This window comes from Equus quagga, chromosome 5 (genome assembly GCF_021613505.1).
Source record: "Equus quagga isolate Etosha38 chromosome 5, UCLA_HA_Equagga_1.0, whole genome shotgun sequence".
Taxonomy (NCBI): Eukaryota; Metazoa; Chordata; class Mammalia; order Perissodactyla; family Equidae; genus Equus; species Equus quagga.
Genome location: NC_060271.1, coordinates 31,681,380 through 31,697,774, shown reverse-complemented (window position 1 = coordinate 31,697,774; position 16,395 = coordinate 31,681,380). Strand labels below are relative to the sequence as shown.

Below are 16,395 nucleotides of genomic sequence, written 5' to 3'. Positions count from 1 at the left end.
CCGCAGCACGCAGAGCATTAGTTACGCACAGCTGACTTACTCTGCACTTGCTGCGATATTTTCTTCAACAATTTGTAGTCTATTGTTTTCCCCACACCACTGTAAACTCTTCAAGAGCAAAGGTCACAGCTTCCAGTTAGCAAGGTCCATCTCCTGTAAATGACCATATGGTACCTGAACCCAAACGGGACCACTTAACATGTTTTTCTGATCTAGCAATTTATACAAGCTGTCTTTCCCAAAATTAAAATATTTTACGTAATGAAGTTGATGTTCTTCAACAGAATAGCATATAGAATCTAGAGTCTCTAAGAAACAAAGATCAAAGGACACTTAGTACCTACAAGGAGGCCAGGCACACGTCTGAGTGGGCACTTCATAAAAGTGTGCTGAATGAATAACTGGGAGCTTAAAATCCACTAAAAATCACTTAAGACAGAGAAATAACGAAGAACCAAGAGGGATGGGTAGAGAATGCCAGGTTTATTGGAAAAACAGCAAATCATTGAATCCTGTTGGAACTTTGGGTAGTTCCACCCAAAATCATGCTGGGGGTCCCGCAGGGGAGCACTCTGGACGTGAGCAGTGCACTGCCTCTACAGCAGAGGTCTACAGCCCGAGGGCCGGCATTAGGGCAAGGGCCTCACAGGCAGCTCAGGATTCTTCCCCCAGTTACTGCCCCTCCAGGGCCCTGAGTCGCGGCCACAGGACGGCAGGAGTTAAGCCAGGCCGCACTGAAAGTTAGGAGGAAGTGAGCATGCCACCTGACACTTTTCTGGCACAGCCTAAGCTGATTAGTTTAGGTTACAAACACCACTGCAAGATTCCAACAAGCTGATGAAACTACTCTTTTTCTGCAAACTAAAAATAACCTATTTATCAAATTGGGAGCATTCCTCAAGTACTTCTGCCCTGTCAGCAACCCAAACGTCCATTTCCTCAAATCCTTCATCCCGTCCAGAGTGCTTTATCGGATCCAAGACTCCCCGCCTGCCCAGCTTCCCCATTCCTCTCCCTAATCCTGTGAACACGCAGCAGACCTAAACCCCTTCCTAACTGGTGCTGCTAAGTTCCCTCCCAGTTACAGACAGTACAGACCTTCGTGGCTCCTGCCTTGGGTACAGCCACAACTGGAAGAGGGGCTGAGCAAAAAGTAATGAAAACAAGAAAAAAAAGGACAAGACAGGGCACGATCAGGAAGTCAACTAAATGCTTTTCATTCAGGCAGGAATGGAAGGAACCCCACCCACTCAGAAGAGTAAAGCCTAAGGGTGAGTGGTTTCCAGTGTGAGCCACACTGCAGCGGGCTTTATCGCCTTACAACACGGCCATCAAGCCCGCTCTGGGGACAGACTCGGATCCAAAGAGCTCTGAGTATCCTGTGGGAATCACTAGGCCGTCCTGGGGTTGAAGCGACATTTTCAGGGGATACAAACCCCCATATTTTAAGCCAAACAAGCCAGGCTTCAGTTGCAGATTTTCCAGTCATACAGAGCTGAGAGAGGGGCTCAGCTCATCCCGCTGGGAGGTGGGAGTGCTGAGGAAGCTAGAAATCCTGCCCTCAGCAGCTCTCCCTCCTCTTAGGCCCCGGGGGAAGAAGCCAACCTTCCTTTTTCAAAGGTGGAAACTAACTATGGACTTTGAACTTCCTTAGAGTCCCTTGTCCTCTGCAACAGCGTCTGGAGAACGCCACATTCTGCGCCGCCCCATGAGACCTGACACGGCGTCTGCTATTCTAGACAGATACTCAGGACACATTCACATACTTCCCAGAGATCCAACTCGCAAGTCTTCTCTCACTCTGATTTTTAACCTTTCACTACCTCTTTAAAAAAAAAAAAAACAAAAAACAAACAAACTGGCTTATCTATAAAAGCCACACTCTCAGAAACATTCCTCTTGAAAAAAAATTCAGCCTGAGACCCCCGAGGTGCCCAGTGGTGAGGTTCCAATACAGCATCTATGCTGTGCGTCAGGGCAGACTGCAAGCTGTGGTCCCTCCAGGATTCACAACACCAAAGAAAACCAGAGCTGGGGCCGGCAGGGTGGCGGAGCGGTTAAGTTTACGTGCTCCACTTTGGCGGCAGAGGGTTCCCAGGTTCAGATCCCGGGCACAGACCTACACACCATTCATCAAGCCACGGTGTGGCGGCATCCCACATACAAAATAGAGGAAGACTGGCACAGGTGTTAGCTTGGGGACAATCTTCCTCACCAAAAAAAGAGAATATCAGAGCTGGAAAGATCCTGGGGCACCAATTATCCAGTCCAACCTTTCATTTTAAAGATTGGAGAAATAAGGCCCAAAGAGAGGAAATGGAGGCTTGGAGCAAAGTTGGACCTAAGACCTGGGTTCCAGACTTCCAACTCGGGCCTCTTATGCCGCACCATACCTCTTTAAGAGACTGAGTTTATGGGAGTGAAATGGCTAAGGAAAGGGAGGGAAAAGAAAGTCAATATACGGTACCAAGCAAAGAGACCAACTCTTTGTGAACTCTCCTCCTCCAGGGCTGCTTTGTGGCATGACTCAGGGCCGGTTTCTGCTTCTCCATATGCCTTAATTTCAAGAGCTTTTCTCTTAAATATGACATATTTTTACAAAGAAGCAAGATAGAAAGTGTCACCAATACCCTAATGAGGCCTCCCAATCACTGGACAGGCAAAGTCAAAAACAACCAACTACCAGGATGGAATGACCGCAAAATGCCTTAAACAGAAAGATAACATCCTTTGGGGGGAAGGGAACACATTTTAAAAAGATGACTCAGTTGGATGACCCCATTGAAGAAAACCACATTACCAATCTTCATATTCTAGTATCTAGTACCTAGGCCTTGGAGAAAATGTCACTTCTCTGAATCTTGATTTCTTTTTTTCTTTTCTTTTTTTGGTGAGGAAGATTGTCCCTGAGGTAGCATCTGTTGCCAATCTCCCTCTTAACCGCTCCGCCACCCTGCCGGCCCCAGCTCTGGTTTTCTTTGGTGTTGTGAATCCTGGAGGGACCACAGCTTGCAGTCTGCCCTGACGCACAGCATAGATGCTGTATTGGAACTTCACCACTGGGCACCTCGGGGGTCTCAGACTGAATTTTTTTTCAAGAGGAATGTTTCTGAGAGTGTGGCTTTTATAGATAAGCCAGTTTGTTTGTTTTTTGTATGTGGGTCACCGCCACAGCCTGACCACTGATGTGTGGTGTAGGTCTGTGCCCGGGAACTGAACCCAGGCCACAGAAGTGGAGCACACTCAACTTAATCACTAGGCCACAGGGCCAGCCCCTGAAATCTTGGTTTCTTTAACAGTAAAATGAAAAGTATAGACTTTCATTCATTCAAAGGCCCTTTCAAGTTCTAACAGGCTCAACCTCTTTCCAGGAGGTCCCTGGCTAAAGGAAGACAGTAGCCACAGCAGTACCCAAAAGGCAAGGTACCAAAGACTTAAGCTTGGCCACCAGCCTGGAAATGGGTCCTGGCAGACAGGCTTTCCAGTTACCCGTCTTCCCACAACCTGACAATGAACCTCAGTGCTAGCACTAAAATCAAACATGGGGGCCACAGTGCACACGTTCTTACAGCATGCCCACTAGAATGCTGACTGTGGTGCCTTTAAGGATCTGGTTTGACCATCCACAGACGGTTGAGATTTCCCATTGCTGATTGTTTCCATTCCCCTGGAAATCAAACTGAATATTTACTGAGCCTCTGCTACTAAATACATTAAATACTTTCTCAGTCTTCTCAGTCTCTGCTTTCTCTTTTACTTAGTGTTTTGCTTGTTAGAGATTTAAAGACCTATAAAAAAATTAAAAACTCTAATCACAAGTAAATAACTAGAATTTTCAACTAACGGAAAACAAAAAAACTATTGAGTGGAAGCAAGCTTTCTTCTAAAGCACACCAGTCAATACAGCCAATTCACCATTCTCCTTTCATTGGCTCCTCCTTCCCAGGGACGTGGCTGATGGAGAAAACGCAAAATAATATATGCAAAGAGGAGAAGAGTTTCATTTCTGCTGTCTCATTGACACATCTTAATATGGAGGTTACAGTGTACCAGAGATTAAAGCCAAGAACTAAGTCAATGCAAGAGGAAATGCAAGCTCCAGTGTAAATTATGAAAAGAAAAGGAATCTTAAATAAGCAGGTCCCTGCCTGCCTGCCCACCAAGCCTGGAATAAAGATGACTTCTATCAACAAGACTACAAACGGCCGTTTCCAAACCTCAGTCTGGATACGGAATTGCTCATTACAACTGCAGATTTCCAGGGACCATCCTCAAAAATGCGGATTAATTGGATCTGTTGTGGGGCCCACAGAGTTGCATTTGTATTCTGATACAGTTGGTCCAAAGACTATACTTTTAAAAATACTGTGAGGGGAACAAAACCATGAGGTTTCCTGGACACCTAAACGTACATTTTCTGGAGCAGCGTAACCGACAGCATCTGCCTCCAAAGATGCAGGCAGGCTGAGCCGGAACAGTGCCGGCCCGCTCCTCCTGCAGCAGACGTTTCTGAGAAGTAATACGGGCTGACTTCAGTCTCTTAACAAGGTGACCCCGCCTTCCACCTCCTAAAGCAACTTCTGACGTGAGCGCTGCCTCCACTCCTCAGACCACAGACCCTTCTAAAGGGCGGTGAAACACACTGCTGGGCTCCTTTTCTTACAGGTCACTCACCGGCTTCATTCTGGGCTCTGCTCCTCTGAGAGAGGTCGTCCCTATCATCCTAGGCAAAGTGAGATCCTCCCCGCAAGGGAGCACCCCTTCTCTAACCCGCCACTTGCTTCTGCTGTTTCACTTCTCTTCGTGTACTGAGCATTACCGGAGACTGCTTATAATTTACAATTAGTTACACCCTCCCTCACTAGAACACCAGCTCCACAAAAAAGCAGGCTTTCCCACCAGCACCGCTGTGTTCCGACCCCACACAACAGCACCCAGCGGGAGAGTGGGTGCTGGATAAATATTCATCAACGAATAAAGCACCATTTCAGGAGACAAAATCAGTTCTTGGTCTTTCACCGATTCAGTTTACCTGCCACACCCACTGTCACCGCACTGGCACCCTGGGTGGCAATCCTTCTTCCTTCTGACGGCTACTTCATTCAGGAAACTGAATCTAGGCGCCAGCCCAGGGGCAGCCCGCCACCGCACTTTCGCTACTCTGGTAACGTGAGATGTTCTTTCCCCCAACTGAACTGCAACAGGGCTTTAAAGGTCCAGCCTACAGACGTTTCCAAAATGACTTACGCTCCATAGGAATGACTTGGCTTCTGCTACGTGAGAAGTCAAATGCAGTGTTGGCAAACACCAGTGTGAGCGCTGCAAGTTTCAACAAAAGCAGAACATAGTATGCTGGCAGCCAAAATTCCCTTCGCTCCACTCTGCACAAGGTCAGCCAAACACTGGCTGTCAAGACTCAGCTGCCTCGCACCACACACATTTGTCTAGTCGTTCGCTTATGGGCAGTAATGTCTTATAAAGCACATACTATACTAAGCACTTTCTATATATCACCCTAACTTCAAAATAATCCTGCAAGATACGTATCATTGTCCCCATTTTATAGATTAGGAAACTGAAGCTCCAAGAAGTTAAGTGACTTGCAACTAATAAATAAGTAGCAGGCTGGGATCTGAATTCAGGTCCACTAGACGTTAAATCCTTGCTTTCTTCATCTAACACTTTAACTCCCAAGGCTGCCCCCATCTCCCACCCCCTGCGCTAAGCCTGGCACGTAGAAGACGTTCGACAAATGTTTGCTGCATCCACGAGAGTTAAATGGAATATTTTAATTCAATCTCAAGAATCTGTCTAGGATCAAATTATTCAGTTTGACCTTTAATTTTAAAAACGAAAAGTCAAGTTTATTCAACTCCCTTTGCATAATAAAAAGTAACGGAGGGGCCGGCCTGGTGGCATAGTGGTTAAGTTCTCGGACTTTGCTTTGGCGGCCCAGGGTTCACAAGTTCACATCCCCAGCACGGGCAAACCTACACACCACTCATCAGCCATGCTGTGGCAGCGTCCCATATACAAAGTAGAGGAAGACTGGCATAGATGTTAGCTCAGGGACCATCTTCCTCACCAAAAAATTAAAAAAAAAAAAAAGTAATGGAAAATATAGTTTTTTCAGTTAAAAAAAAGTACTAGATTTATTCCAAAGTGGAGCCTATCATAATTCCTTACTATGGAAATTTGGACATAAAGGAAGTGACGTCATAAAGGCAGTGGTATTTAGTGCAGTAAAAGGTGGACATGAAGTAAAAGCTGAGTTCAAGCTTCAGCTGTGTCAGCTATAAAAGTGATAAACGTACTTGCCTCTCCACCTAACAACGGTGCCCTGAAGTCCGAACATGATAATGCCTGTAAAATACTTCATAAACCGTAAAGTGTTATACAAAGAGAATTGTTAGAGTGATTTGAACCTTGACGACAGAATACAAGCCTGATAGAAGATGCTTAGCCCAAATGGCCAGCATTATTCAAAGCTCTACGGTGGCTGGAGCTTAGAAGAGGTGAACATCTTAAACTCCAACTAGTTTATCCTTAAGAAAGAGAGGATGTGGCTCCCCCATTATTGATCTCTTGACGTCTAAGTCCCATGTCCCCAAGTACACTGTTGCGTCTCTCAACGGCAGAGAACTGGGACATCAATATACCGTTTTGAGAAGGATCAACAATGACCTCACCACAATGGATGGAGAAAGGGGGGATTGGGCACCTCTGCATCCAGATAATAATCCCCTCCTTTCATGCCAAGGCTTATCCATTCGGAAGAGCAGTTGTCAGATCTATAAAATGGGGTGATAAAGTGTCCAGATGATTTCTTCCAGCTATAAAAGCTATGAGTCCTAGGGACAGCCAATAAACACTATCACAGAAGCCTATATATGGGCTTAGTCCTCCAGAAACTACAGAAAATAAGCAGAGTATAGAAAAGGCTCGCAATAATCTTAAAGGAAAGACTATAGCATCGGTCCTGATTAATGCCATCAAGTGCACTTATCAACGACACCGCTGAGAGTGGTAAGCGATGATAAAATGTTTTTATGGCCCAGTGGGGTGTGGCTGGGAGAGACTTAGTTTGTCATTAAAGGAGCTAGTGTGATCGTGTGTATGTGTATGCGGCTGTGTTCTAAATAACACTCAAGGTTAAAACATCTCTCTAGGCTCACCGTTCTCTTACTTTCAGCCCTCAAACATAAATGGCCGCTGCCCCATCAAAACCCAGATTATCAAAACGGCAGTGAGATTCGGAATCCTGCAACACATTTTTACATCATCACGGCCCTCTCACAGCTTCAACACGTGCACCATTCTCTCTCAACAACAAAACCCTCCGACAACTCTGCTCCTACTAGCGAAACAAATCGCATCCCATTAAACTTTCCTAAGGAAATAAGATCCCTTCAAAGAATTTTTTTTCCGAGTTCATTCATTTTCTGCATCTGTTTCTGCATCTATATAAAAACCATGTGCCAGAATCACAACTGGATTTTACATCTGCAAGTGATCAGGGACATTCAAATTCCAAAGAATACAAGTACACACAGGAGATAATAAATAAATACTAGTTGAATAAACAGATTCAGAATACAAGATTTAACTCACAAATAAGATTTATGAGGAGTGCCCACTACAACTACAGATTGAAGTCTAAATTCCTTAGTCTGTCACTCGAGGCCCTGGTCTGCTGGCCGTTCGCTTTTTCCTCACCTGGACTCTGATCTACTCATTTCCTGGGGACAAATTCCTTCGTGTTATACCTTTGCCCAGACACTTCCTTCCCCTGCCTGGAATGACCTCCACCTCATCAAATCTATTCACGAAACAATTCAATGCCATCTCTTCTTCACACCCACCGCACTTAACTCCTCCCTTTCTGAGCACCTACCTGCCACTCAGCATATGAGCAAGCACCACGACAAGACCCGGACTGCTCTGTTCCACGGCACACTCACAGGCATTTTCTGGCTTTAGACCGCACTAGCCCAGCTATAGCGCAAACCCCTGGAGGTGCAGACCTGTCGTTTGTTTGTATTCCCACCAGTACAATGTTATGAATATTACAGTTATTCCATAAAGATCTGTTTAAGGAAAAAAGGAAAAGAGAGGGGAGTATCCTCAAGATACACCACTGTCATAGTTTAACCCAAACCCTTCTCCGTAACCAGAATCCCTCAGTTATTTTCAGAGGACAATGTGCATCCCTCAATGGTTTCCTACCACTTCAAATAATAAAAACCCTACACACTCTGGTCGTTGCCTGCCTCTCCCCGGCATCTCCTGTCATATTCTTCTGCCACTCTCCCTGACCCCGCGCTCTCTGCTCCACATGCGCTGGCCTCCTTGGGTCCCCACAGAGGCCAGCTCATCACCACTTGAGCATCTTCGTACTGTAGCTCCTTCTGCCTGCCTCCCCCCAGATCGTCGTATGGCTGCCGTCTCCTCGTAATTCAAGTCACAGTTCAAACGTCACTTCCTCAGAAAAGCCTTCCCTGACAATCGAGCTACTGCTGCACTCTCCGCTCATGACTCCCGACTGTATCGAACTGTCTTATTCTCCTGTCTCAACCTGAGGTTATTCTGTGGACGTGTTTCGTGCTTCTCTCTCCCCACTCCTGTACGCTCCATCGCGGCAAGAATTCTGCCAGTCTTGTTCAGCACTGTATCCCAGCGCCTAGAACACTAGCTGGCATGCAGCGGACGGTCAATAACCAGTAACCAAAAGAAGTGTGTTTCCTCTCAGCTTAAACCGCAGTTCTCCAGAACATGGACACTGTTTTCCACTTCATCTCCCACAGCGCCTAAGAGACTAAAGACACTGGAGTCACTCAATAAATGCTCAATTAATAAAGACAGACATATAGTCTTTTCTGGCACAGCCTTCCACTTACATTTTTAATTAAGTCAACAAATACTCATTAAGCTCCTTCCACGAGGCAGGCATGAGGCTAGGTGCCATTCTAGTTTCTTTTTCAACTTATCGTGTTCATCACTGAGATCCTGAAAAGTCCAACATTTGATCAGAAGCTAAAGCCCTGACACCCCTCCCAGTCTGGTGACCTCATTTTATTGGCCAATGAAATGCCACTCATTGCAGCTACTTGCAGGGTACATACAAACTTAGTCATTTTTATGTCAGAGACCACACAGAGCACTTCACTGTTCAATTATACATCAACCTCTCGTCTGGTATTGTTCCTCAAGAGAATATTTCTCAAAAACAACTATAAAAGACGTTCTTGAGAAATTTGGAGATATCTGAATATGGACTGATATCATTATACATTAGATATTACATAATATATATATTAGATCTAATGTATAATATTACATATTAGAAACCACCTTTTTAGGTGTGCTGATGGTATGGTAGTTACTCAGTAGGGCGTCCTTCTTCTAGGGGGTTATACATGGGCAGCTTACCAAATGGTTACGAAAAAAACTGATACATATATACAGACATTTATAGCTACACAAGTATAATATAGCAGTTAACAATTACGAGTACAAGCAAAAGGTATTAAAAGGATTAATATGTGCATTTTTCTAAGCTGTAACTGCTTGGTTGGTTCTCAATATAAGCTTTAACATATGATTAGACCAAAATTGATCCAGAGAGTACTACAGGATCAGAAATTGAACCACTAAAACACAAGAAATATCAACAAAAGAGCTAAGGAACAGGAAAAACTACCCACGGCAACTTCCAGCCCAGCCCAGGCCAGGCCCCTTCTCATACAGCTGTGGGCTCAGAAGAGGAGAAACCATATTTTGGAGCCCTGCTTCCAGAAGGCAGCTGTTCAGCACAACACATGCAGGCCCAATCTGTCAGCCTCATCCTCCCAGGAAGACAGTCTATGATGGGAAACTAAGCCACAGCATCTCAGTGACAATATATTCGAACAGGGCTTTCTAAGCTCACAGGTATTGTAAAAATACAATTTGGTTTTTATTGCTCTTGTTTCTTAAGCAGATGTTAAGAACGATACTCACAACCACCAATGTAACAACTGATTCAGGCAGGGATCCCCGGTGGCTGCTAAAGCCATTCGGTAGGAGAAGAGGACATTCACATTGTCTCAAAGCCACCCCACAGATTACTTACAAAGGGCAGTAGGTGCCTTCACAATGAAAGATCAAATTTACCGTCAACAGTAATGGGACACACTAACACTATGTGCCTCCCAATATGATGCCAGGGGAGGCGCATGGCATGATCCATGTAATATCTCTTACCAAAACCATCTATGCTGCATCTAAGCACGAGAAAACAATCAGACAAATCCAATTTATGGGTCATTTTAACCGGCCTGGACTCCCCAAAAGTGTCATTGAAGACACATACACCAAAAATAGAGTGGGGCTGTTCCAGATGAGGGGTGCTCAAACTACAGTTTTATTGGCATATGGCATGCCCGTTGTCATATCAGTGTTGAACGCTGACATAATTGGGTTATAGGCCATGATGTTTGCAACTTGCTCTCAAAGGTTTTGGAAAAAAAGTTAGATAAGAGATAAAGCAAATGTGACAAAATATTAGCAACTATGAATCTGGTCACTGGTTCTCAAACTTTTTGATCTCAGGAGTCCTTTACATTCTTAAAAATACCGAAGACCCCAAAGGGCTTTTGTCTCTGTGAGCTATACCTATCTATTATTTGCCGTCTAAGAAATTAACACTGAGAAAATTTTTAAACATGTATTGATTTTAAAATGATAAGCTCATTATGTTAACATAAAATATTTTTATGAAAAAACAATTTTCCAAAAACAAAAACTCTAACGAGAAGAGTGACATTCGTTTTACAATTTTTGCAAATCTCTTTAACGCTGCTGGTTGTATTCTGATCTGCTTCTGCATTCAAGCATTATAACATGGCATTTTGTTTGAAGTATATAAAGAAAATCCAACTTCACACAATCTGTACTTGAAAAAGAAGTATTTTAATAGCTTTCTAAGATGGCTAGAGATATCCCACTTTGATACTACACCAGAAGTTGTCAGGCGCTGGTTTCTTACAGGTTAGATGCAGTGAGGAGTCTGAAGCCACGTGCATGAACTTTTCATACTGTTACCTTCAAACACACTGGTCTAACTTGCACTTTGGATCTTTTACTCAAGCACGATTTTATAAAATCATGCACTGAACACCGGAAAATACTGGTTCACTAAGTTGACACATAAACAGATCTTCTAAATGTTGACAGATTTCATTGTGCAATACCAAAAGAATCACTTTTGTTAATATCACCACCAATCTCATTTTTTTTAAAAAAGTCTTTTTAAGTATTGGGAAGCTGCCAAGAGCACAGTGGCAGATAAAAGTTATGCAAAATTCTAATTTTTGCAGGAAAGTTCAAATTTCATCACTAGCAATAGATACTATCAATTGTTTTCCTTGAAATGACAAGCTTCATTTCATTCATTTTCAAGAAAATGTCTGATAAATACCAAGTCTAAAAAACCAATATGTCTGTCAATCATTCTTTCGAGTAAAAATGATGTTTCATGAAAAAAGAGGTTAGTTTAGCTTGCAGCTCAAACCATCACACTAGGGTTTTTCCTCAAATAACCACTGTCCCTTGATAGGCACAAGTGCTCCATAAGAACTTCCCGTTTCATCACACAGAATATTAAAAGGATGAGGCCGGCCCCGTGGCCGAGTGGTTGAGTTCATGTGCTCTGCTTCAGCGGCTCAAGGTTTTGCTGGTTCGAATCCTGGGCGCAGACATGGCACTGCTAATCAAGCCATGCTGAGGCAGCGTCCCACACACCACAACTGGAAGGACCCACAACTAAAAATACACAACTATGTACCAGGTAGCTGTGGGGAGAAAAAGGGGAAAAAATTTTTTTTAAAAAAAAAGGATGCATACTCAAGGATCAAGATTTAATAAAATTAATAATTTTTACTGCTTTATCAAGGACATTCTTAAGTGAAACTGGCATTTTTGTTTCACTGCAAGTGTGCCACAAACAAAAGTGTCACTAATACAGTTTGATCCTGCTGCCTCGATTCGTGCCTGAGGCACCAGCAGCTTTATCCACCCCTGACCCATCGGTGACCATCAGCACAAACGTCACCAACCACAGTGAAAAAGGCAAATGATGTCTTAGTGTCACTATAACAACAGTTTTGACCTTGCAGATCCCCACGAAGGGTCTTGGGGACTCCCAAGGATCTGTGACTAACTCTGAGAACTACTGATGTGGGTAAAAGGTATATGAGTGTTCTTTGTACTATTCATTCCTGTTTAGTAGGTTTAGAAATTTTCAAAAGGATAATGGAAGGGGGAAAAATAAACCATAAAACATTCTCAACTATTTTAAAGAGCAAGAGAAAACGCCTTCCCCCACATTGATGAATGCGTGGCACAGCAACGTTCTTTTGGAAATCAAAGGACAGCAGTGGAAATTAGCTGTCCAGGCTTTATTAACCAATGACGGCCCAAGACAAAAACTCAGCTGCCTGGGGTTTTTTTTCAAGAGGAATCCATGTAACAGGGAAGGATCACCAACAAAATACAGATCCCCAGTGCCTTGTTTTGGACTAAATGTATTTTGGAATTCGGAATTTTTTTTAATTTTGGAAAGGGAATAGAGTAGCACCCCGTAGGCAGATATATTAATATTTCTACAGTTAAATATACGACTAATCATACTAAGTAGGATAAGTAGAGATTAGAAATAGCCTCACTTTAGTTCAGGTCTGGCATAGCAGTTAAGTTCGCACGTTCCGCTTCGGCAGCCGGGGTTCACCAGTTCGGATCCCAGGCACAGACCTATGCACCACTTATCAAGCCATGCTGTGGCAGGCGTCCCACATATAAAGTAGAGGAAGATGGGCACGGATGTTAGCTCAGGGCCAGTCTTCCTCAGCAAAATGAGCCTGTTGGCTCAGGGTGAATCTTCCTTAAAAAAAAAAAGAACTGTGGACTCCTTGGGAATATGCTACACTCCAATTCAAATCATTTCATCAGCTACACTAGTTCCTATTTACGGGGTGGGGTTAGGTAGAGACTTTTGAGATTTTCAAGAGTTATATTTGTGATTCCAATGTCGTTGCATATCCCGCTGAAGATTTGGAAAAGCCACATTCATGGGAACAAGTGGTTAGGAACAGGCACAGTGCCAATATAAATCACTTTCATCAGGAGTCAAAGGGAACAGAGAGAACATGGTTTGGGACAGAGTAACACGAATGGTACTGAATTTGAATTGTTATAATAAATCATTTGTAACCAAGAGCCACATATAACTCTCTAAGGGTGAAAACAGGTCCTTGAAGGAAGGGAAGATGATTAAAAATGAAAACTACGGGGGCAAGCCCGATAGCATAGTGGTTAAGTTTGCATACTCTGCTTCGGCAGCCGAGGGTTCGCTGGTTCAGATCCCAGACATGGATCTACACACCACTCATCAAGCCATGCTGTGATAGCATCCCACATATAAAACAGAGGAAGGCTGGCACAGATGTTAGCTCAGCAACAATCTTTCTTAAGCAAAAAGTGGGAGATTGGCAACAGATGTTAGCTCAGGGCCAATCTTCCTCACCAAAAAAAGAAAGAAAAAAAGAAAACTATGCATCAATTAATACCTAAATTATGTCACAAATATAGATCAGTTTTACTTGATGCCACAAATTAATTGGGGATCAGAATTTGGAGGCAAATTATTGTAATCCTTAGTTGAAACACTGTTAAATTCCTGATACTATTCCTTAACCAGATTCTAATTTAGTAATCCACGGCAAAGTAGCATACTGGAAACAGTAGTGAATTGCGAGTCCAGGAGACCTCAGTTCTCAATTCTGCCACTAACTAGTTACACAGCCCAGCCAGGGACACAGTAGATACCCAGCAAACGCGATGTGAAATCAACAGACCTAGCTGCTTCGTGCCTCTAATTCATCATCTGTAATAGAGGAACTGGATTAACAGATCTTTAAAGGTTTCTTCTAGCTCTAAATTCTTTAAGCATGTGCCCTCAAGGACCTTATCAACTCAACTAACTTTAGTGTTATGACCTTAAGACTATCTGGTCCACACTGTTCACTTTACAGATGAGAAAACTGAGACCGTGAAAAATCACATGATATGTTCAAGGTCACACCCCGGCTACAGCAGTGCTAGGACTAAAACTCGAAAACCCCAGTTTCCAGGTCAAATGCTCACTACTTTGCTTGTAACCCAAGGCTTCAGGAACGGCATAAGTCCAGGGCTTTCAGTATACGCCATCACTCAGTCAACACACGCTCTTTCAGGACCCTGGCTCTACTATATCATATATATATAAGGTGGGGACGAATTCCAGGCAAAGAGACCCAAAAACTCACAGAGAAAATATTCACAAATCATTTCTCTGAGAAGAGTCTAGGATCTAAAACATACAGCGAATTCTTATAACTCAACAATGAAAAGACAAATAACCAATTAAAAAACAGGCAAAGGTGGGGCCAGCCCCATGGCCAAGTGGTTAAGTTCACGCACCTTGCTTCAGTGGCCTGGGGTTACAGGTTAGGATCCTGGCTGCAGACCTAGCACCGCTCATCAAGCCACGCTGAAGCAGCATCCCACATCGAAGAACTAGAAGGACCTACAACTAGATATACAACTATGTACTGGGGGGCTTTGGGGAAGGAAAAAAAGAGGAAGATTCGCAACAGATGTTAGCTCAGGGCCAATCATCCTTACCAAAAAAACAAAAAATAAAAAACAGGCGAAGGATTTGCATAGGCATTTCTCCAAAGATATACAAACAGCCAATAAGCACATGAAAAGATGTTCCAACATCATTAGTCACTAGGGAAATGCAGATCAAAACCACAGTGCGATACCACTTCACACCCACTGTGTGTGAGGTATGGCTCTAATCAAGAAGGACAATAACAAGTAACGTGAGGATGCAGAGAAACTGGTGCCCTCCTACACTGCTGGTGGAATGCAAGATGGTATAGATGCTGTGAAAAAAGTCTGATAATTCCTCAGAAAGTAAAACACGGAGTTACTATATGACCCAGCAATTACACTCTAGGTGTATACCCAATAGAAACGAAAGCTTAGGTCCACATGAAATTTGTACAGCAATCTTAATTCATAATAGCCAAAAAGTGGAAACAACCCAAATGTCTATCAACTGATGAATACATAAACAAAATGTGGTATATTCATACAATGGGATATTATTCAGCCCTAAAAGTGAGTGAAGTATTGACACCTGCTACCACATGGATGAGCCTTGAAAACACTGTGCTAAGTGAAAGAAGCCAGACACAAAAATCTACAGACTGTATGATTCCATTCACATGAAATGCCCGGAACAGGCCAATCCATAGAGGCAGAAGGCCTATTATGGTGGTCAAGGGCTGAAGGTAGGAGAGAATGGAGTGACCTTTAATGGGTGTGGGGGTTTTTCTGGGGTGATGAATGTTCTGAAATTAGTGACGATTGGTTGCACACCCCTGTGAATATACTAACAAGACCACTGAAGTGTACACCTAACATGGCGAATTTTATAGTATGTGAATTATATCAAGATGTATTTTGTCTGTTTTGTTTTGTTTTAAAACACAGACACCAAAGTGCACTTCCACTCGTGCCCTCCCAGACTGGACAAAGAAAAATATCAACACAGGGTGAATGATCCAAGGCCTCAACTCACTATTTACTGGGCAAGGCATGTGCTATAAAGTGGGAATACAAAGATAAATACTCTGTTCTTATGATACTCAGTTATTATAAATAGACAAAGGTGAGCAAATAACGATAACACAATGTGATAAGCGGGGGCCGGCCCAGCGGCGCAGCAGTTAAGTTCGCACGTTCTGCTTCAGTGGCCCGGGGTTCTCCAGTTCGGATCCTGGGCACGGACCTATGCACCGCTCATCAAGCCATGCTGTGGCAGGCATCCCACATATCAAAAAGTAGAGGAGGGCTGACCCAGTGGCGCAGTGGTTAAGTTTGCACGTTCCACTTTTCGGCGGCCCGGGATTCGCCGGTTCGGACCCCCAGTGCGGACACGGCACCGCTTGGCATGCCATGTTGCGGTAGGCGTCCCATGTATAAAGTAGAGGAAGATGGGCACAGATGTTAGCTCAGGGCCAGGCTTCCTCAGCAAAAAAGAGGAGGACTGGCAGTAGTTAGCTCAGGGCTAATCTTCCTCAAAAAAAAAAAAAAAGAAAGTAGAGAAAGATGGGCATGGATGTTAGCTCAGGGCCAGTCTTCCTCAGCAAAAACAGAGGAGGATTGGCAGCAGATGTTAGCTCAGGGCTGATCTTCCTCAAAAAATAAAAGCTCTCTTCCTCTAGACATATCGCATCATCCACCTGCAATCATTACTCAGTCTAAGTCAATGCTTTCATTTTCACACCCTGCATCTCCAGCGACCAG

The 16,395-nt window shown here is 43.7% G+C and overlaps 1 protein-coding gene across 13 annotated transcripts in view; it reads right to left on the bottom strand.

Annotated features, from left to right (window-relative positions):
- The window catches only part of LUZP1 (leucine zipper protein 1), an 84,681-nt gene that overhangs the window by 49,072 nt on the left and 19,214 nt on the right, over positions 1 to 16,395 (bottom strand). The window lies entirely within an intron of this gene.